The sequence below is a fragment of the Rhinichthys klamathensis genome, unplaced genomic scaffold (assembly GCF_029890125.1).
Source record: "Rhinichthys klamathensis goyatoka isolate OS25496 unplaced genomic scaffold, OSU_Roscu_1.1 h1tg000972l_1, whole genome shotgun sequence".
Classification (NCBI taxonomy): Eukaryota; Metazoa; Chordata; class Actinopteri; order Cypriniformes; family Leuciscidae; genus Rhinichthys; species Rhinichthys klamathensis.
In genome coordinates, this window is record NW_026607284.1 from 16,433 (window position 1) to 39,922 (window position 23,490).

Below are 23,490 nucleotides of genomic sequence, written 5' to 3' on the forward strand. Positions count from 1 at the left end.
AAGGACTGTCACTACCACAGGGATGTGAGTTCATGCTTGATGAATCAAACAACCTTTCATTGACTCTTTCTGTAGGTTACATTTACACACCAGTAGTCTTTATGAGGGAGACTATTATTCAGCCAATCCAAGAACACTGATCCAACAATTCAGTAACAAACCTGGACCATTTTTAAGTGAGTCAGTCAGTTTGATTCATTCAGTAACAAAAATTGTGAGTCATTCAGTCATTCACTAAATTGATTCTTTCAAAGAAAGAAAACTGATTAATTAATTCAGTAATGCCAGCACACCACAGAAATGCACAACGGTTTTGTTGTGACTTTATATTGCTAAAACTGATAGCTTACCCAAAAATGTATAATCTGTCATCATTTACTCACCCTCATGTCCTTCCAAACCTACGTATTCCTTTTTCTGTAGAACACAAAATATATTTTGGAAAAATAAAAAGTGTTATTTATTTTTATTCTCATACAATGAAAGTCAATGAGAGTCAAATTTTTTACATTCTTCAAAATCGTTTGTGTTCACGTGGGTGAGTATGATGACAGAATTTTCAATTTTAGGTGAACTATCTCTTTAAATACAATTAAAAATTAACATTTGAACGTTTTATGTAATTTACAACCAGATAAACAAAACACACCCACAGAGGACAAACACACTTGTTTCCTTATGGGATGGATCTAGTCCAGGGCACAGGGCAGAAAGAACACTGATCCATCACAGTAAGAGGCTGTCTGAACACACACACACACACACACAACAGCTGCTGCAAAGAGCGAAATGATGAAGTCCAGGTGGACTCCAAAAGTCCATTAAAGATAAAGACTTGGTGAATTGTGTATGTGTGTGTTGCTCAGTTTCTCATTATTGTAATATTCCTGGAGTTTTATTGGAGCAGTTCGACAGGGAAACATCCCTCTTGGATCATTAAAGTCACACTGGAACACCTTTGACACAATCTCACGTCTTTATAGAATTTAAAGCTTTCACACCTTGTTACACCTCCTGTCCTGTTGGGAAAATAAACAGAGATATCGAGTCAAATGATCTCAAATATCCATAAACAACTTGCACAAAAAAAAGTTAGCTCTACTACACAAATCAGAACTGATGTCAACACAGCACACATTTACATCGAGTCATGAGTGAGTGTGTGAATACGTGAGCTGAATACCTCAAATGTTTATGAAGGATAAAAGCCCAAATCACTGTAGAAAAGTGTGTGTGTGTGTGTGTGTGTGTGTGTGTGTGTGTGTGTGTGTGTGTGTGTGTGTGTGTGTGTGTGTGTGTGTGTGCGTGTGTGTGTGTGTGTGTGTGTGTGTGTGTGTGTGTGTGTGTGTGCTCAATAAACTTTTGTGTCTCTGCTCCTTGACTTTGGATGCCTTCGTTAAATCCGGAAATTTGTGACATGTTTGATTTAGAGCTGTTTTGACTGAAACTGCAGAAGCTCCTATTTAACAATCAATCAAATTAAAGTGAAAGCTGTTATTTTTCTAACCTGCCATGAATGGCAGAGGTATGAAGCAAAGCTATAAATTCAACCAATCATGCAATGAGCACACACACAGGCACACATGCAAAACAGCACCTTCCTCCTGTTAGAGCCAACAAATCTGAATCACTATAATCAGGCTTCAGTGATTTGATGTATGATAAACTGATATTTCAAGTTTAGATGCCAAAATCAACTATTGTTAAAATGAGGTAATTTAACAGTACACGAAATGCACTGACCCATCATAACCAAGCGGTCATAACACAGTCTGATATGGTGCTCATGCAGGCAACCTAACATGGCATTTACATGACATTTTAAAAAGAACAAGTAATGCTTTAGTCCCACTCAAATCAAACTTTTAAAGTGCACTTACGGTTACAAGAGTGATTGAAAGCCCCCCCCAAAAAATGAAAAAGTCAAGTCTACATTTCACAATCTTCATTACAACAAGGCAAAATCCCTGTCACTGGATTACAACAGGTGACTGAGTAGAAATATCAAGACAATTTCCCACCCTTTTGTTCTGAGTTATATATTAAAGATAAGTCGATGCCCTCTTAAAAAGAAAGGTTCCAAAAGGGGTTGCCATTGAACCACCATTTTTGGTTCTCCAATTAATCTTTCAGTGAACAGTTCTTAAAATAACTTGTGTGTGTGTGTGTGTGTGTGTGTGTGTGTGTGTGTGTGTGTGTGTGTGTGTGTGTGTGTGTGTGTGTGTGTGTGTGTGTGTGTGTGTGTGTGTGTGTGTGTGTGTGTGTGTGTGTGTGTGTGTGTGTGTGTGTGTGTGTGTGTGTGTGTGTGTGTGTGAAGAACATTAAAAAAAAAAAAATCTAAAGAACCTTTTTCCACTATAAAGAATTTTTAGTGCAATAAAAAAAATGTATGTGGATGTTTAAGTTTCATCATGGAATCATAGGTGCACATAATAAACCTTTATTTATAACAGTGCATTATTGAAAAACACAAACTAAAGTAGACCTGGTCCATATGGCAACTAGCTTGGTCAAGTGCAGTTTTCTGGGAGCGTCTCAGCCGTAAAACAGATTAAAGGCTGTCAGTGTCATTCTTGCTGAGAGCAGACTGCTGCAAAGAGGAATGTATCAGAGGAGAGCAGTGATAAGACAGTTGTATGTGTGCAGTAATGCTGGAGATTGTGACTGCGTGGCGACTTGTTAACTGCACATCCTGGATATCTTATCATTGAGTGTCTGAAAGGGTCAGAGTGTATCAGCTCTTGCATATACTTTGAGATTAGAGATTTAAACAAACCCCTAAGCCTATTAAACTGTTGTGCAAAACTCATCCCTTACAGTTTGTGGTATGGATATGATGCCAAATGGACGAATGGCTTGCTGAAGAGCTGTGCTGTTCTTTTATAAGTGATCAGACTAACCATTTTAGTCAAGCAATCAATATGATTAGCAACAACAACAACAACAAAAATCCATAGACTAACACTGAATGACATAATGTACCTTATAACCATATCTTGGGACCAGAGTATCGTAGAAACCTGGGTGTGAGAATTGTAGACCTAGCAACCATCCAGAACATTCCAACACCCTAGCAACCGCACAACAATGCCCTAAAACATAGAACAAATTAAATACAGTTCCTTGGGGATTAAACATGTTTTAGGTTCTTCAGATCTGTCTGTTGGTTCTTGGTGAATTATTGTTAAGCACCAGTATAGAAATAACTAATCTAAAGAACTAAAATATACATGTTCTTTGTACAATGAAAACGGTATATAAAGTGTCAAATTTTTTCAGATGTAATAATTGAAAAATAAGTGCGTGATATGGCAAAAATACCTTATCACCATTTTTTCAGGCAAGATCGATCCACGATTTAATGTTGGTTTTTCGAGTTACTGAGAAGTAACTTTCCCCATTTAAAACATATAGCCCTATAACTAACAAAACATTGCAGAAAAAAGAAAAAAAAGACCATTTACACTCTCTCCAAAACGATAATAGGCCAATTACACAGAACGTGTTTTTGTATTTCACTGTGCTGCTTTTTCATTGTTTTTCTGTGTAAACATGCACTATTGAGTTGTTTACAGTTCCCTTTCGTTGTCACTCCGAGTTCCGTCGGATGACGACGAATGGGAATAGCGAAACCCCCATTCGTCGTCATCCGACGGAACGTCTCCGTTCCCTACTCAGGGAACGAGGGTTACATCCGTAACCGAGACGTTTTCCTCCCATCTTGCGTCTTTTGCAGCTTCTTGTGAATGACAAGGCATTCTAAAAACACAGTGCTCAGGTTAAAAAAAAAAGTTTAAAAAACACGTCTTGAGACCTTGAGCATTATAAGTTGATTTACCTTAGACTCTGTGGCGTTCTCAAAAACACTGGCTCAACAACCACTGACTCTTTTTGAAAACGCTCTCCAAAGTGGATATATTTGAAAACGCAGTTTTCGTGTTGTACTGTGTTGACTGTCAAAACGGAGGTATTTAAAAACGATAACGTAAGTTTAGTCATGTGACGCATATTGTCCCAATAGATTTTCATGTTTATACCGGTATTGTGCCTGTTATGTGCTATTCACTTTCACACTGTAGCCAAAATATGTTAGGCCTACTTTGCACACTCTTCATATCACAGTCCTGCAAAGATGACAGCAAATTTACTCACATTTGCTGTCCCGCGGCAATACATGAGAGCAGTTGCGTTTTTAGATCAAACATATGGTGACTGAGTGCGACCTGGACGCATCAGTGAATGCTGAGATATTTTGCTAAATAAAATGATCTTGTCAGAAGAATTGGCCAATAACTGTATTACTTATTTTTCTGTCTACATCTCAGTGAGCTTTTGTAAGGTTTTATGCATGGGCAGTAAGGTGAATTTAGCCTTTTCAGGCATTTTCCAAAGGCAAGGCAAGGCAAGGCAAGTTTATTTATATAGCACATTTCATACACAATGGTAATTCAAAGTGCTTTGCATAGAAGAAATTAAAATAATCAAAACAAATAAGAATAATTAAAACAGTTTAGAATAAAAAATAAAATAAAGTACAGTAAAAACAGTCGGACGAACATTGGCACAGTGCTCATTCAGTAAATGCATAGCTAAACAGATGTGTTTTGAGTCTGGATTTGAATGTAACTAGGAGCACATCTGATCTCCTCTGGAAGCTGGTTCCAGCATAATAGCTAAAAGCAGACTCTCCATGCTTAGAGTGAACCCTTGGTATTTCTAGCTGATGTGATCCTAATGATCTGAGTGATCTGTTAGGTTTATATACAGTGAGCATATCTGCAATATATTGAGTTCCAAGCCCATTAAATGATTTATATACCAGTAATAATACTTTAAAATCAATCCTAAATGTAACTGGGAGCCAGTGTAAAGACCTGAGGACTGGTGTGATATGTTCATATGTTCTGGTCCTGCTCAGAATCCTGGCAGCAGCGTTCTGTGTGAGCTGCAACTGTCTTATGGTCTTTTTAGGAAGGCCAGTGAGGAGTCCATTACAATAATCCACCCTGCTGGTGATAAAAGCATGCACCAGTTTCTCTAAGTCTTGACTGGAAACAAAGCATCTAATTCTTGCAATATTTTTCAGATGATAGTATGCTGATTTAGTTATTGGTTTGACATGACTACTGAAACTAAGGTCTGACTCTAGAGACACACCAAGATTCCTGACTTGATTTTTAGTTGTTAGACCCCTGGCGTCAAGGTATGCATTCACCTTGAGAACTTCATCTTTGTTTCCAAATGCAATGACTTCAGTTTTGTCTTTGTTTAACTGAAGAAAGTTTTGGCACATCCAACTGTTTACTTCATCAATGCATTGGCACAGGGAGTCAATGGGGCTGTAGTCGTTAGGCGATAGGGCTAAGTAGAGCTGTGTGTCGTCTGCATAGCTGTGGTAAGAGATTCGGTTCTTTCTCATTATTTGGCTCATTGGGAGCATGTACAGGTCGAATAGGAGTGGCGCAAGAATTGAGCCTTGAGGGACTCCGCAAGTCATGGATGTCCACTCAGACTTATGGTCTCATATATTCAAAAGTTTCTCATCCACTCTGAAACGTCGGAAAACACCTGAAAACGCTAGTGTGGACGGAGAGAGTTTTTAAACGAAAACGCCGCTTTCAAATGTATCCTGATTAATGTAGACGTAGCCAAATATTAGCGTAGATGCCATTCTTCTTAAGATGTAACACGTACATTGGGTGTACGAAGTGTTCCTGGTTCCAGTTGACCTAATTTATGCAGCCTAACTGCATTTAACTGATTTAAATAATAATTGATTAGTCAAAATAGATAGTAATTTTAGTCTAGATTGGTCCCACAATGAAATGTTGGCTGAGTAGAGAAAAGGTTATCCTACAGAAATATAAAAAGAAATATAAAGCTTTCGTTTTAAGAGTGTAAAGTTATGTACAGAAATTAAAACTTGAGAATTTCCAAATGAAAACAGGACTCCTAGCAGTTTATTTCTTCAGAAGTATATGAGCTAGACATTTAAAAAACACACACAAACACTCACAGAAAAAGCAGTGAATGCAATGGCACAGAGCCAGCCACACAGGAATGCACTCTCTCTCTCTCTCTCTCTCTCTCTCTCTCTCTCTCTCTCTCTCTCTCTCTCTCTCTCTCTCTCTCTCTCTCTCTCTCTCATATATATATATATATATACATATATATATATACATACACATCAGGGGCATGCTTTCTTTTTGAGGATGCCCGTCTTCCTGAAACTCCCCCAGGTGTTGACTGACAGGTTGTAGGTGTGATTGAGATCATTTGTTCGTGTTGTTTTTCTGAATGACAGAGGAGTTGGCCGACGGGACAGCATAGCACTTAACTCCAGTCTGTTGGCAGTTGCAGGAAGCAAACATACCCAAACACACACACCCAAGACATGGAACTCACCTGAGGCATACTGTGAAATATTTTCAGGCCTTATGCATGGTTGTCTCGGGTAATATGCAAATGCAAAAATCTATGAATGCATAACCGATCTGCATGTGTGTGTCAGTGCCTGATAAGGTTGTTGAGGGGATAGTTTCAATGGTAATTAGCCAAAAGCGAACTGACTGGCAGGTCTTCAGTAAAAACCATGCAACTCATATGATGTTTATAACCAACTTTAGAAAAAGTTAGCCTATAGTGAGTTGCATTGACAGTTGTGAATTGTTGGCAAAGAACATTCAACTAGGGCATTCCATAGTAAACACACACTGTTTACTTGCAAAGAAGCACGATGAATTATTTAATCAACTGAACTGATACACTGCCACATCATAATCTTTAAATAAAGAAGTTTCAGATCTTAAAACGTGTTCCTCGGTCTAAAAAGAGTATTTGTTGAAACTGAAAAAAGGGGGTCGTTCTTCCACACTTCCACAATTTTATGATGTTATTCAGATACATCACAAAAACGCATGTTCATAAATCTGACCTGCATGCCCATTCACTATGAGATCATAGGGAGAAACCAAGATGATACTAGTACGAAAACTTTTGACTTGACGGCAAGAAGCTTCTTCTAGATAGGAATCACATATTTAAACGAAAACAAAAAACACAAATCTGACCAACACATAAAGAGGCGAACCACACTCCTTTTGTTTGTACATAATGTTCAGACTGATCTGATGTTGTCGATGACACAATAAAATACATCAAAATTATGGTGCAATAAACATTTGTACAGAAAAATGTGTCTCGTCATATAGGCATCTTAAAGTCATATGCATTTTATAGGACAAAGCATCCCATGGGTAACATTTATGATCCTGTCTAGCTGCATTGTTTTGGATAAAGTTCCTCATGTCAGTGATTACCAAGAATAGATACTCCGTAAGAAAATTCTTCCATCACCAATTATACTGTTACCTCATATGACTTTTTTGAGGGCGTGGCAAGATTGTTCTATTCTAGCCACAAAACTGCAATTGAATAAAGCCAAGAGCAACAGGTAGTTTTACTACTCATGGTGGAAAATTGGCATCAAGAGTTGTTTTTGAGCCTAATTTTACTACTGCACAGCGACTTATTTGATATAGTGATCGTAGACACGCTATGATGAAACACAGCTCACGTCTTTTGAAGTTCTGCGGTCTGTAAAACTGCTCTGTGGAAAACAGCAACATGAAAAAATAAACCAACTGCAAATCATTCAAGGGAGATATCTCGGACAATTGGTCTGTGTTTAAGAAGAGAGAAGCGTACAAGGACATGTGTGCCAGTCGGCCTTGTTCTTTTTGGGACGTTTCCACATGGATGTAATGTAAAACCTATGGGACAGGCCGAAAGACCAGGGCTGCCCCGAACTATAGAAACATCCCACCGCACATGTTGTCAAAGCATGAGGAATTTGTTACAAATGTTGTTCAGCTGCAGCTCGTTGGTTTTTCCAGAACAATGTGGAAATTGAAAGGGAGGAAAAGAGAAGAGAAAAGAGAAATGAGGAATCATCAGTTATCTCCAGCAGACTCTTTGATCGCCTTTATAATTTCAGACAACCTCAGCTCCCGCTCGCAAGTTCCCACAGCAAACTCAACCGCCCTTACCTACATTTATCAAATTTGTGGTTTTGGCATCTAGTCAAAATGTTCTAGCAAATCTACTTCAAAATTTAAAAGTAATCTATAGAATAAGAAACCTGAAAGCAAATCATCATACTAGTTCTTAAATGTTATTAATATTGGATGCTGATAGTCTAATAGTTAATTGCTTCCACTTTGAATGTATTATGTTTTTTATGCAAAACTTATCTACAAAATGATATCCAAATATTAACTCTTTTCCTGCCATTGACGGCATTTTCCGGCTTTCCGTGTTTTCACTGTTATATGGTAGGCTATAGTGCATCTTCTGAAAAAGTACAGAATATAGTGATCAAAACACATGCGAAGAAGAAGCAGAAACAAGCAAAAGCATATGTAAGCAGATGCATATGTAAAATAAAGCGATCATCAACATTAAACAGCATATAAATCAAAATTGCCTAACGTTACTGAATGAAATGTCGACCCAGGACGAGTTATAGGACTGTGAAGCTTTGGGGGTGTTGATGGACTCGATCTACTTTTGATCATCATTCTGAATATGATCCAGACGTGGCTTTTGTCAAAAACGTGATTTTCTCAGCTTTTTGCGCAAAATACTGCTTTTTTTTAAGAAACTTATGAAACTGACTTTTTTTTTTTTTTAATAGAGGGTCTGCTTTTTCTTTTGATATATATTTCATGTTCAGATATTCATACAAAAAATATTCTGAGGGCCATGAAACTTTTGTGAAAATGGTCAAAAATGTCAGCAGGCAACTTTAAAAAAAGGTGGCGGGGAAAGAGTTAATATACGAATATTGCTTCAGTTAATTTACAGATACTGAATCAAATAATAAACTTGATTTTTACCAGCAAAACTCACTGCCATGGTGTTGTGGGTGGTTACCAAGGTTTGGTTTGTAAGATGTAAGAAGTACTTTTAGCCAGTTTCTATGCAGTTGCTATGGTGTTCTGAGGGCGCCCATTTTAATGTGGTTGCTTACTGGCCCAAGTCAAAATAATCTACCCAAATGTATAGTCTAGATATGGGACTAGAAAAGTCTGATTGCTTTAAAAAGAAACAACATGCCTCTTCTCAACGAGTTACACTGTACCTAATTTGAGGTATCATTCATATCCAGAGCAATAAACGCTGCAGGGTGAGTACATGCTGAATAACAAGATGATGTTTAGGAGGAGAGTTCACAAATATGTGATTGGCTGTGGGTCAGTGGAGGAGATCAGAACTGATCATTATCAGTTTTTGAAATTGATCAGTTTTGCCTCACCATTTGAAAGATATCAGTTACTTCTCACTGATTAAGGTTTCACTAATTCCAACAGCAGAAAGAGATGAAGCCTGACAAAGCCTGCTGGGCAAAGCGGCTTCCACCATCCATCAGCTGTGTCAGCTCTCCCACAGCGGCAGAGCAGAGGCTAAGAGGATGGAATAAATCACACTTTTACCCACAAGCACTGCCACTCAGAGGGACAGTGATTTATTCTTGAAATGTATCTGAGGAATGAGAAACAACTTTTGTAAGTTTACAAAATGTCAATTTAATCCTTAAATATTATTTGAGTTTTAAATTATTAACTTAAAAAATACTTAAGTTTTATTTTAAGTTTATTTTAACTTAAGTTTTATTAAGTTAATATAACATTTAGCATAAATCGAAATAAATAACATTGACCATTTCATTTTATCTCACCTCAACTCAGAACAGGAAGCCAGTGAAGAGAGGCCAATATTGGTGTAATATGTTCTCACTTGCACATTCCTATTAGCAGATGAACAGCAGTATTCTGTACCATCTGCAAACGTGTTAGGGAGGCTTGGCTAATACATATGTTTTGTACATGAAGGCCATTGCAGTAGTCAAGGTGGGTCAAGAAAAAACATATAATCCTTTCAAAATCATTAAAAGAGAGAAAAGATTTTGACTTTGGCTAATTGCCTTTTTATTTAATTACTGAATTAAAGTCACTATCCATAACAACAACAAGGGTTTTTTTTTTTTTTTTTTTTTTTACAGTGGGCTTCACATATGGTTTTATAGCACCCAGATCCAGATAAGGGGACCCAAGGGCACCGCCGGGTCCAAATACCACGACTTCTGTTTTCCCTTCATTGAAGGCCATCCAGGCTTTAATATCCTCAAGACAGTCCAACTATGGTGCTAGGGAGTTTGCATCTTTCCTTTCTTTTCAAAGGCAGGTAGAGTTGTGTATCTTCTACATAACAATGAAACCAGATGCCATACTTCCTAAAAATTGACCCTAAGGGAAGCATGTATAAGACGAACAGGATAGGCCCAAGAATGGAGCCCTGAGGGATTCCACATGAGAGAGATTCCGAGGAGGACACAAAATCCCCAAGGCCGGACAGAAAAAAATCTGTCAGACTGATAAGATCTGAACCACTCCAATGCAGTACCTTTAATGCCAATACAATGCTCCGAACGAGAAATTAAGATATTATGGTCTACAATGTCAAATGCAGCCGTAAGATCTAGGAGCATGAGAACAGCAGAATCACCAGTCAGTGGCTAGTAACAGGTCATTAAAAAATATGTCACAAATCATAAACTGAATCACAAACTGAAATGATCAAGATTTATATATTCATAAATCGTATTGTCTATTAACTATCTGATGAAATATAATAATTATTATTGGAAAAAATTATATGTCATTCAAATAAAGGTGAAGTACTCAATTTGACTTTAGGAATATGAACATTTAAAATTGTAAAAACATGGTTCATTAAAAGACATTTAAATGATAAAGCAAGAGTATTTTCTTTGAAAACATTAACTTAATTTTAATACTTTGAAAAAGGCAGTAATTACATTTAAATTAATATAGTTTAAGCTATGTATTTAAATTCTTATAATATTGTATTATAAATTCAAATAACTTCAAGGGGCATTAATCAATGCAAAACTCATATAAAAGGAAGTGCTAAAGTATTATGCACCAACAAAATACTGTATGATGTGAACTTTGGAATACCAAGTAGCCCAAAATGTGCCAGAAAAGTAAAGACAAAACAACGGCAACAAATCAAATCTAAACCTCAATTTTTAAAAATGCGCATGGTCAAAATACGAATACGTACTGTCTGGAAATCTGCAACAATAAAGTGTGCATGACTTATATTTAAATGAACTAAACCAGCGTCCAGCATGTCAACCCAAACTGATACATATCAGTCAATCCCTCTGACCTGTCCTGTGTGTTGGAGCGACGTTGCATTACATATCAAATGTTCTGCAAACATGGACTGAACTAAAGAAAAATAAAAACTCTGCTGACTTCACTCTTAACTCATAGATTATATTCCCCCGACTGCACCCTGGAGAGCCAGTCTCCTTGCGGAAGAGCTGCGATGTGTAATGTGTTTTAATTGGCATGCAAGGGAAATTCTGATGGGGCTTCTTGAACTGCAGCTATTGGATGACCTACATACTGTTCAACAATTTCACAAACGTGCTTCAGCAGTGATAAGGATCAGCTTACTTTACCAAAAGGTGTCACAAGAAAAAGGCAGAGCTCCTTTCTGTCAGGGTACAGGCCCTTTTTAAAGCAATTAGCAGACAATAGACTGACAGCAGCCAAAAAATATCACTGAACAGTAACAGTCTTTTGATGTGTGTATGTACTTGTGTGAGTGCTGTAATATGATACAGTATATTCAAGACCTACCTAAGCCTAACAAGTTTTTTTTTTTTTTCCTGAACAAAATGAGTGTGTTTGTCCATGCAATCACAAGTATATTATGGTGGTTGGCAGTTTTTGCTATGCATTTGCTAGTGTTTTTTGGTTGTTTTCGTATTAGTAAAAAAAAAACAAATGAGTACAACCTCAAGTGATATTGTAGACCCTAAATATAGTCCTCCAATGCAAACCCCCCATTTTATCACCCGCTGGGCAAAAAAATCGAACCCCAAAAGCTTAAAAAAGTAAAAGCACATCTCTCTTCAACAAGTCAGACATTTTAAATGCACAAACAATGCAAGATAAGTTATGTTCCAAAGTTTAATACTTAGGGTAAAGTGTTTGTTCGCATCCTTAGCAAGAATAAAAAGTCCAGAAACATAACAAAACAAAAAGTGTTGCCTGATTTCTGCATGGAATCTATGTAGCTCCGCCTCTATGCCGTGCAATAGTAGCCCCTCTAAAATAACCAGATTTCTGTCCAAACACACTCTGTCACTAATGTTTCCTGGCCCACAAATTAATGGCTATGTAAGTGTTTCACTGAGATGACTGCCTGAGGCTGAAATGAAACCTCACTTTGATATTCTGTGTCTCTGTTGACCAATGTTACTGTTGGGGCCTCCAGAGGAGGTGTGTAAGACCACCTCCGTGTTATCGAAAAGAGCTTGGTTTTTACTTGCCCGCCTCCTGCGAACGCTTTCCCTGTGTACCGCGTGCCAAGATTCTAGATCGTATGAACACTCTGAAGAATTAACAAGCAGTCTTTCCAGATCTTTATCACAAAGAAAATGACCTTCCATGCCCACAATCTTCCTGTATGCCAAAATAAAAGCCTTATTAACAACAACAACACAAAACGAAGCATTATCTTGACTTATCTTGACTGTTGTGAGACCAAATTCACATAGGCACTAAAAAAGTTGGTTTGCAGGGATAATATTACATACATTTTCCTGCTTGAATCTGTGGCAGAACGGTAACGTAAAGCTCTTTCCAGCTCAGCTAACGTGGTATTAACAGCTCATTTAGCTTCTGATGGGCTCCATGTGCAAAAACGCTTCGCCACAAGAGCGAGAGTCAGATCACATGGATTTTTCAAGCCTTTCCTCATCGCTCCAACCAGAACAAACGCAGAGAACCAGCAGGAAAACAAATAGCTTGTCCTGGTATGAGAGAGTGTTTGTGTGTATTGCTCTCTTTGGAATCAAAAGAGTAAGCGGAGAGATGGAAGGCCCATGTCAGGCTGCTATGGGGTTTTTGCTGTATTTATTTGCTCTTATTGGGGCATTACATCTTCTCCAACAGGAAGTCACTGGTCTGCACTATGGTGGTGCTTTGAAACGGAGACGACTGGGGGTTGGAAAATTTCACCACAAATTTGTGAAAGAGTTATGCAACACAGTCTCTATCGTTATATGACAGCATTATTGGAGAATGTTTTTGGTGCTGTTTAGGGTGTGTGTATAGATTATAAAATTCTAAATGAGTAGAATGATTTCTAAAGGATCATGAAAACTGAAGTAAATAAATAATAATTATATATATAGGCTATATATATATACACACATACACATACACACTACACATATACATAAATATATATAATATTATTAATTATTCCAAATTATATATATACTTATTCCAAACCTATATATATATAAATATATATGTGTGTGTGTATGTATGTACTAATGAACCTTGTGTTACCAATTACATAATATACAAAAGTATATAGACCTATATATATATATATATATATATATATGTGTATGTATGTATGTATGTATATATATATATATAGGTCTACTATATACTTTTGTATATTATGTAATTGGTAACACAAGGTTCATTAGTTAAAATTAGTTAATGTATAAACTAACATGAACTAACAATGAGCAATACATTTGTTACAGTATTTATTAATCTTTGTTAATGTTAGTTAATACAAATACAGCTGTTCATTGTTTGTTCATGTTAGTTCACAGTGCATTAACTAATGTTAACAAATACAAGCTTTGATTTTAATAACTTATTAGTAAATATTTGAATTAATATTAACTAAGATTAATAAATGCTGAAGAAGTATTGTTAATTCTTAGTTCATGTTAACTAAAGTTAACATCTTTAACTTTCAGGATCTTATTGTAAAGTGTTACCATGTAATTTCATAAATCAATCAATTTGCACCCTATATATTTTTTCCTATATGGGTCGCTGGCAGTCGGTTAAAAGATAACAGTAAAGACTGTTGGTTATACAGCTCCCATACATTCTTAATTTTTTTTTTTTTAAACAGGACAAACTAGATTTAGCAAGAGGCCTTGACTCAAAATGGGGAGGAGTTTTGTCAAGTGTCATACACCTGAACTAATCTATACACAAACACACAGACGCGCTCCCTCGCCTGCATGGAAAGAGAGATGTCAGCATGCCTTTCACATCAGAGCGACGTGTATAATGGTGCTCTGTGGAAATCGGAATGACAGCAGAAAGAGTGGGAGAGTCGTTTATGGGAAGCCCCCCACTGTCCCTGCTTTCATCATGGAGTGCAGTTGTTGGTTTTTCTGTCTTGGCTCAGCATGATCTGGCAGAGGGGGAAGTTCATGGAGAAAGAGACTGCAGGGTAGAAGAGAGAGTTTCATTGCCTGAGGGAGCCACAGGTCTGCCAGCAGCAATCCGAAAGGCATACTTGCTCATGAGGGCCAGATATATCCAGATCTTTATTACGTTTTACGGCTTTAGCCTGTGCACTGACTCTGACAGAATGACTTATTGCATCATCTTAAAGAAACCCTCCAATCACATGCTTTCTTCATCCATTTGTTCCAGCAAAACACATCTGCATCCACTAAATATCTACAGAAATATTAGATGATTCACAGATACACAACATAAACTTAATACATGCATTTCTTCTTTACTTCAGTTGTAAATATAAACCGAGTTAAAGGTCTTACCCCTGGTTTCACAGACAAGGCTTAAGCTAGTGACTAAAATGCATGTTTGCGCTGTTTTAACTGAAAGCAACTTGCACTGAGATATCTTAAAATATGTCAGTGCCATTTTTTGTCTCACAGTACAATGCACACCAGTAATGTTTTTTTCTAAGGCATGTTTTAAAAGCTACTTATATGTCCTAATTGAACTAAGGCTTAATCCTGGCTTAATCTAAACCCTGTCTGTGAAACTAGGCCTATATGTTTAAATTATGTCGTTTTGTCAGCTACTGGAAAAGTCCCATCCCAAAACCTTTTTAAAAAAAAGTATTTTTAAAGGTACATTATGTTTTCCGTAAAAAAAAAAAGTTCAGTAAAAGAGATTTGTAAGATTTTTTGAAAGAAATTAATACTTTTATTCAGCAGGGATGCATCAAACGTGACAGTGAAGACTTATCTTTTCTTTTTCTATTTATTTTTTCTAATTACATTTTTTTATTCTATTTCAAATAAATGCTGAAATAGAAAATGCTGAAATAGCTTTCTATTATAAAAAAAAAGAATCTTAAAACAAATTATCAGTTTCCACAAAAATATTAAGCTTTAAGCAGCACAACTGTTCTCAACATTGATAATATGAATTTTATCAGAAATTTCCTACTTCCTTACTTCTAACTTGTTCATGTCCAATTTCCGACAAGGAAACTCGTATTTACGATAATTCCGATAGCACGTGAAGGCAGCATAAAAAACAACATTCCTTCTTATGTTAATTCATGTTTATTTGATGCTATAAATAACTAGAAGGAAGAGATGATCGGTTCACGAGCAGCTTTAACTGAGGCGCTACAGCGATCTGTCAGACACATTAAAGAGCCACAAAATGAAATTTATTGTTTAAATTTCTTTAAAAAAATGACCAAATTTGAAAGGTGAGACTGTTTCATATCAAAAGTAACCTGGTCTGTCCTGTCTGTCAGCGCATTGTCAGTGTCCTCTCTGCTCCGCGATGTATTTTTCACTGCGAGAGAACATGGTGTGGCGTGAGAGCTGCGTGGCTGAGAACATGGTGTGGCGTGAGAGCGGCGTGGCTTATCGGACATAGCAACACTAAAGGGGGCGGGTCTTTGCAAACGGTCAATTATAAACTACTGAACAAACAGAAGTCTTTAAGGTGCAGGCCTATAGATTGACTTCACAGAAAAAAAGTGATGAATTTAGAAAGAAATATACAATTTAGACCCTTTACACTTTAGACCCTTTAGACCCTTTGGAAGTTACCTCTCTAATGTGTACTAAAGTTCTATAGTGTCAGTATAGTGTCACGGTGTGTACTTCACAGTTGTAACTGCCAAAACCAGATTCAGCCTCAAACAATGGGCAAGCATTCTTCCCAGTGCTAATCTACACATGCAAATTTTAAATATCTTACAAATATGACAAGAATTGCATACATCAATGTTTGTCAATGCGGGCTGTCAAGATTGCAACAATCTAGACGCATGTACCATCAGCATTTTCTTCCAGATAAACTACGGAGACCAAACTCAATGCATAGGTGTGGTTAGTGTCTGCTAAAAAAAAAAAAAAAAAAAAAACCTACTGACATGCCTGAGTTGCAAAAATCAACTCATTCATCAGTGCATGAGCTATTCTAGTCTTATATTTAATGTCAGATTTCAGTTGTACATTCTCAGGGTGTGTGGTAGGCGAGAGTGGGGGCTGACAGACCGGACATGTAAAAGTGAGTGTCACGCTACACAATGTGTATGTGTGTGTTTGTGTTTTTTCAGATGTAGTCGGGCGAATTCAGACCCAACCGCAGACTTTGGCAGCATGCCCTATCTGAGCCTAGTAAACGCCAAAAGAAGATACCTGCAATTTGTCATCCATATAAAATAACAGCGCCGAGCGGTGGAGTCATTCTAGAAGGCGCGCCTGCGTTACTCTGGGGATAATATTCAGCTTGGCATCCGTGCCCTTTCTGCTCTTTTTTTTACGATTACAATCTTTTTTTTTTCTCTTGCTTTATATTTTTACAACAGTTGGCAAGCCACGGTAACATGTTTAAGACTGAAGAATCTGTTCTGACTGCAGTGCTTTTGTATTCCGCTTCCAGAGGAGGAGAGAGGCCAGAGGGCAATGCATTAATTCTTTCTCTGACAAGATTTTCGGAAGAATGCCAAGGTTAGGTTTCTTACATGATGTGTAAGGCTTCTGCCCATCCACATTTGGGCCAGCCAAATTACATGCTAGCTGTTAGAGATTTCACCCTGTCATTTACCATCAAAAGCTACAAGCCAATCTGGCACGAGCAGGAATTGAATCTCCCACTTTATGGCCCACAATATAGGGTTTGCAACGAACATTGTAATAAAATGCACTCTTAAATTCTTCTGTTGTACGAGGCCTCTGGGGGAAAAAAACTGAATGACAGTATCAAGGATTTACTTTATAGTTTACTCATAATGTTTTATTTGTATGTATGTATATATGTATGTATATTCAAATATATTGTATAATTTATATATTCAACCCTAAATTTGGGACGTTTTGTAAAATGCAATAAAGAATCTGTGATTTGTTAATTCTCTTTAACCATTTTAACAGACAAAAGTACACAGAAAAGTCTTCACTGACCAACTTAACCCTTGTGTTCTGTTCGAATTCTGTGTACTCCCCTTATGGACCGGGTCAAATTGACCCTAATTGGATTCAATACAATTCCTCAAAAATCACACTATGAAAAACGACAAAGATTTAGATACAAACTGTAAACTTTTAATATCAACATTTGTCAAACATTACAAAAACATTATATCTGAAAATATGATTTATGAAAATGTTTTTAAAACATTTTTTAAAACAGTTTTGGTTTGACAAAATTGGAAAATAAACAGTTTACTGATTTTTTTTGCATATATATTTTTTTCCCTTTTTTTCTTTCTTTTTTTTTACATTTTATGCTTTGAACATCGTAACTGAACAAAAAAATTTGCTGTATAATGAAAATTTTTCATTTTCCTAAGTTAACTTTCCCTAGTTTCCTAAGACCTATTTTCCTAGTTTCATTATTCACTCACTGGGAAGTGAGAAACCAAACATAACAAAATCATACATCAAATAAATGTTTTTTATTTATTTTTTGGCTCTGTAAAGCTGCCTTTGAAAATCCTACATAAAAGTTTTGGTTAAAAGCTAGGTATTTTAGATATTTTGAATATTGAAATGAGAGCTTATTTTACTATCTGTGTCTGACAAAGATTTTCATCTGTAATTTGCAAATAATTCTGAACACTGTAATTTTAGCTTTTTCAAGTGTGTTTGGTTAGGGTTACAGCACTTTTAGATGCACTTGCACGTTAGAACTGGAGTTGAAGTGCCCTTACATACAGAAAATAAATGTTTTTATTTTGTGTCTGTACAGTTGCTTTTGAATGGCTGTCTATGAGGGTCAAATTGACCCGCGAACATCACAAACGTAACAGTAATTTTGTTTGTATATGTCAAAACACAGTTTGATGTGCATGTTTGCATTGTGCATTGTCTCCAGCATGTTGAAACTTTGCATGCATGTTCATCATGATAAATGAGAAAAAGTCACAAAATATCAAGAAAAAAAACAAAGGTTAACCAGTATTTCCAACAACTTGAAAATCGAAACCGGTCAAATTGACCCGCAACATAACAAGTGTATTTTATAAATATAATTTATTTTTATTTTTTTGCAACACACTCCAAAAAAGATGGGACAGGGGCATGTTTACCACTGTGTCACACCCCCTTTCCTTTTAATTACACTTCTTAAATGTTTGGAAATTGAGGATATTAACTGTTGAAGTTTTGCAAAGTATTTACAAAATACAACTAATTTGGCCAGTGAAAACATTGGACATTTTATCTTTGTACTTTTCTCAGTTAAATAAATGTTCAAATTAATAATTAATAAATCGAATTTTACAAAATGTCCCAATGTTTCTGGATTTGGGGTTGTAAAATGTTTTATGATAATGTTTTTATATTTTAATTATTTACATTTTCATTATTCAATAAAACATGTTTTTCTTTTTTTACATTACTTTATTACATTTTTTATTATATACACAGTATATAAAAATATATGTGATATGCACAGCATGGGATGGTTGTGCTGTGCATGCGTGTTAGCTCTGGTTAGTTAACTTTGTGGAATTAACTAGCACTCTCCGTTCCTTTCATTAATGTCATTAGAGTCTGGATTGTTCAAACCCGTTTATAAGAATGAGAGTTGTTTTGCTTTACATTCATGTTGCTCAGAATAGATGGGCACAGTTAATCTTGTGTTTTGCGTACAAGTGTGCTCAGGTGTAGCACCTTTGAAAGTAAATTCCAGCTGGATTTCAAGCGTCTGCTGGGCCAAAGGTGACAAATCTTGGTACAGTGTACTCAGCTAATCTTTAGATCTAGAGTCATCGATCTTTTTCACACATGACAAATACGACAGAATGCGAGCACATTCCTGTCTAAGCAAGGCCTTAGATCCTACTACAAATTATAGCAAGCATTTAAGAGACTGATCAAACAAATATGGTACTGGTGTGTTTGTATATCTATTGTAAAGACACAAACATAAGTGGATGAGTAATCCCCACTACAAAGGTGAGTGCACACCAGTATATTGTCAGTAGACAGAATATGGAGTCATTTATCATTTAGCTCTCTTTTATCCAGCACAACTACAGGAATTAAAGGATGAAGCAGTTTACAGTGTAGCTGGAGTTTAAGGAAGTTTTCACACTTGTGTCCTCTTTGAAAGAACCAAACTCAGATGCCTTTAAATAAACCAAAAAGAGAACCAAGATTACATTATGTTCACATCATGTCTTAAAATTGAATATTAAATATTTAAATTGATCAGCGAACATAAACAGAAGCTCAACCGTACTTGCTTGACGCACGAGAACAAACCTCATTGGTTCTTGCGGAAGCTCAAACGTGCTGCGTAACATGAGAATGAACCTCATTGGTTCTTGCTGAAGCTCAAACGTGCTGCGTAACATGAGAATGAGCCTCATTGGTTCTTGCTGAAGCTCAAACGTGCTGCGTAACATGAGAATGAACCTCATTGGTTCTTGCTGAAGCTCAAACGTGCTGCGTAACATGAGAATGAGCCTCATTGGTTCTTGCTGAAGCTCAAACGTGCTGCGTAACATGAGAATGAACCTCATTGGTTCTTGCTGAAGCTCAAACGTGCTGCGTAACATGAGAATGAGCCTCATTGGTTCTCGCACGTCAAGTGAACATGCTTGAGCTTCTGTTTACACAACTGATGTGTGAGTTGATGAATATTTATATGTGAATAAAAGACTAAATTCAATCTGTTCATCATATAGCCTAGGGCCCTATTTTAACGATCTGAAATGCAAGTTTCAAAGCGCAAAGCGCAAGTAACTGTGTGGGCGGATCCCGGCGCTGTTGATATTTTCCCGGCGAGATATATGCCTCTTGCGCCAGGCGCAAATCTAAAAGGGGTTGGTCTGAAGTAGCTTTATTATTCATAGGTGTGGTTTGGGCGTAACGTGAAATAAACCAATCAGAGCGTCATCTCACATTCACTTTAAGAGCAGGCACGCTTGTTCTAAAGCGGATTCCTATTATAACGGCGGATTTGCCAGGCGCGCGCCAGGAGCGGTTCACAGCAGAGGAGAGCAACGTTCTCGTCAGGGCCGTAAAACACAGAGAAGTGACATTCGGGGAGGGAGAAACCCACCCAAATTAACTTCTGTTAAACAGGCGTATGATAATTTGGGTAAATGTGTAAGCTACATGTATGCTTTTATAATAAATTGTCTATCTATCTATCTATCTAACTATCGTAATAATGTATGATTTGCAAAAATGAAAACTGCTGCTTAGATGAGAGAATCAAAGTGTATGCGCGTTGTGCACACGCTACATTGATTATGGCCAAGCATGCGCGCTTAAAATAGCATAATGAACAACACGCCACTGACTTTAGACTAGGTTTTTTCTGGTCAGTGGCGCAATTGTTTTATAGAACAGCAAAATAGCATGAGGGAAAGTTTGCGCCGGAACACGCCTCCTCTTTGCGCTGAACCGCCCCAGGGAGCGCAAGTGTATTTCTTAGTTAACCGGCGTGTGTCTGTGGAGGGAAAAGTCCGCTCTGCGCGGGTGCAAAATAGGAATGATACATGCGTCAGTGTACAAAGTAATTTGTGCCGGGTGCAAGATAGGGCCCTTAAAGTGATTGTGTCTCTTTAGAAAATTTGGACTAAACCGCTCAATTCACATGGATTAGCTTTACGATCTCTTTATGAACTTTTTGAAGCATCAAAGTGTCAGTTGCGTAATAAATAATTATCACAATAATGGTAAAATACTACAGTGTGAATGGAAAGTGGACTGAGACCCAGTTATAGATATTAGTATTATTACTATAAGTAGTAGTAGTAGAAGAAGAACTAGAAGAAGAAATCACAAACCACTGCATCTGAAATCAAATACTTCCCTACTCTAGTATGCGGAAAAAACAATACTCCTAAAGAGTAGCATGTCTGAATTAGGGATGGGCATTTTTCAAAAATATTGCATTCGAATATTCGGGCTCATAAAAATCGAATATTCGAATATTCGTTTATTTAAATGACGTTTAACGAAAAAGACGTTATTTTTTAAGTTTAATTTTTTTTTCACGTTTTTGTCACCACTTCTGAACAAGCTTACAATTAGGCAATATACACAACAAGCTTACAATATATGTTAAAGTTTTCTTTTAGTTGAAAACATTAAACAGTAGGCCTATGTGTAAGCAAAAAATATTAAAAACAAAAGCATTAATAAAAGCATGCTTAAGCAGCGCGAACGGGAAAAAAACGCCTAATAAAGCAGATTGCGCCGGATATCGTACAGAACGTACACACACACACACACGAGTTAGCATATGATTATCGTGTTTATATTGTTTCACGTTTTTATTGAGAAAAACAATATCCACATGCAGGGGCGCCGCCAGCAATTTATGCTCGAGGGAGAAAAGGCGCTTCGCTGACAGACGCTTCAGAGACACAAAGATAACGGTGTTCTAAGTTTCTAACAGCACTTTGCGTTTTCTGTTCTTAAACCTGTCTCCCTCAACGAAACTTAAAGGAAGTATATGTCTCAAAATCATTTTGCTATAAGATAAGTTATCATTTCGGATCACGCGGGGTCCAGCTGCGCTTACCCAAAGTCATTTTAGGCAGTCTGGCTTAGGGGTGCGCCGATCCGATATTCGGTATCGGTATTAGTCCGATACTGGCCAAAATCACTGGATCGGATATTGTATGAATCGCGGGAGTATATTCCGATCCGATACGACCACGGACCTAGTCCTAAACTGTCAAACAAATGCTTAACAACACCTGAGAGACATGCCGTAAAGAGAGATGAGCAACATGCGTCACGCTGCAGCTGCACGCAGGGTCGCCAGATTTTCACAACAAAACCCGCCCAATTGCATTTTAAAAAGTAGCCAATCGCGTTTCGGGGTGTGAGAGGGAGCGCGGACTTGGCAACACTGGCGTCACATGAACAGTAGCTAGAACGAGTAAGGTGAGACCTGTCAGCAATTATCATGTCAGCTGTGTGGAGTTATTTTAAAAAAGTGTGCATTTTGTTTTGTGAGTCTCCGCAACGGCGATAGATTGGAGGGCGTCCGAGTGAAGATTGTGCGCGCGCCACAAGAGAACACTGTATCCGTGCAACTGATAGCAGCGGCAACGAGCGCTCAGCTTGATTTAAAAAAACAAACACATTTTAGCGCTAGGTCTAACTATGTTAATTAATGCTCTGTTAAATGGAGATGTTTTATTTATTTGTATTACATCTGTGCCTCATAATGTTTCAAAAGTGGTGGGGGGCAATATCGATCCTGAGAAAAAGTGGCTGGGACATGTCGCACCCTCAAATTACACCTATGATCCCCAGATGTTACATGTGAAAAACTTTAGAGCTTGGACTGTCTACCCAAAATGTTTTTCCCCTTTATTAGGTGTAATGGCCTAGTAGAGTTTAATTTGTGAGTGGCTTATTGTACTATTCTGTTCTATTGTACATTTTATAATGGAGATACCATTATTTTTATGGTAGGTTATACTTATTTAAGTTATGACTAGAGTTTTGTGTTACATCCAGTATTTGGCCCTGGAATTATATATTTTTTTTATTTGCACAGTTGGACTTTAAATTTAATTAATTGAATGGTGCTGAATAATTAAAAATGCTGCTACAAGTTCTGTTTAAAAATTATTTTAATAAAAATTAAGCAGCAGTAGATGTTGTGGGCTACGTATTTCTTCCTTTAGGGGAGTAGAACATTTATTGCACTATTTGAGCATGATGCTTTTTAGATGGCTAGGTTAATCACAGTGCATCCTCCTGACAAACGTGTTATTAACAGCTTAATTAAGAGGGAGAAAAATATGGTATGGTATTGTATCAGTATCGGTATCGGCAGATACTCAAGTTTGTGGTATCGGTATCGGTATCGGACATGAAAAAGTGGTATCGAGCCACCCCTAGTCTGGCTTACCTGCAGTCGTGAATGTCTGCAGTGATGGACAGCTGTCTTTCCTCATTCGACTGTTTGGATTTCATGTGATTTCTCATTGTGTTGATATTATAACTCAGATTAATTAATTAATTCGATCAAAAGTAATTCCATTTAGTGATCATTTTCAAGTAATTCCAAACTTCGCGAGGCAGACGACAACATTATGTGATCAAATACACACAACTTGTTAACACACTCCACAGCGCCACCCAGT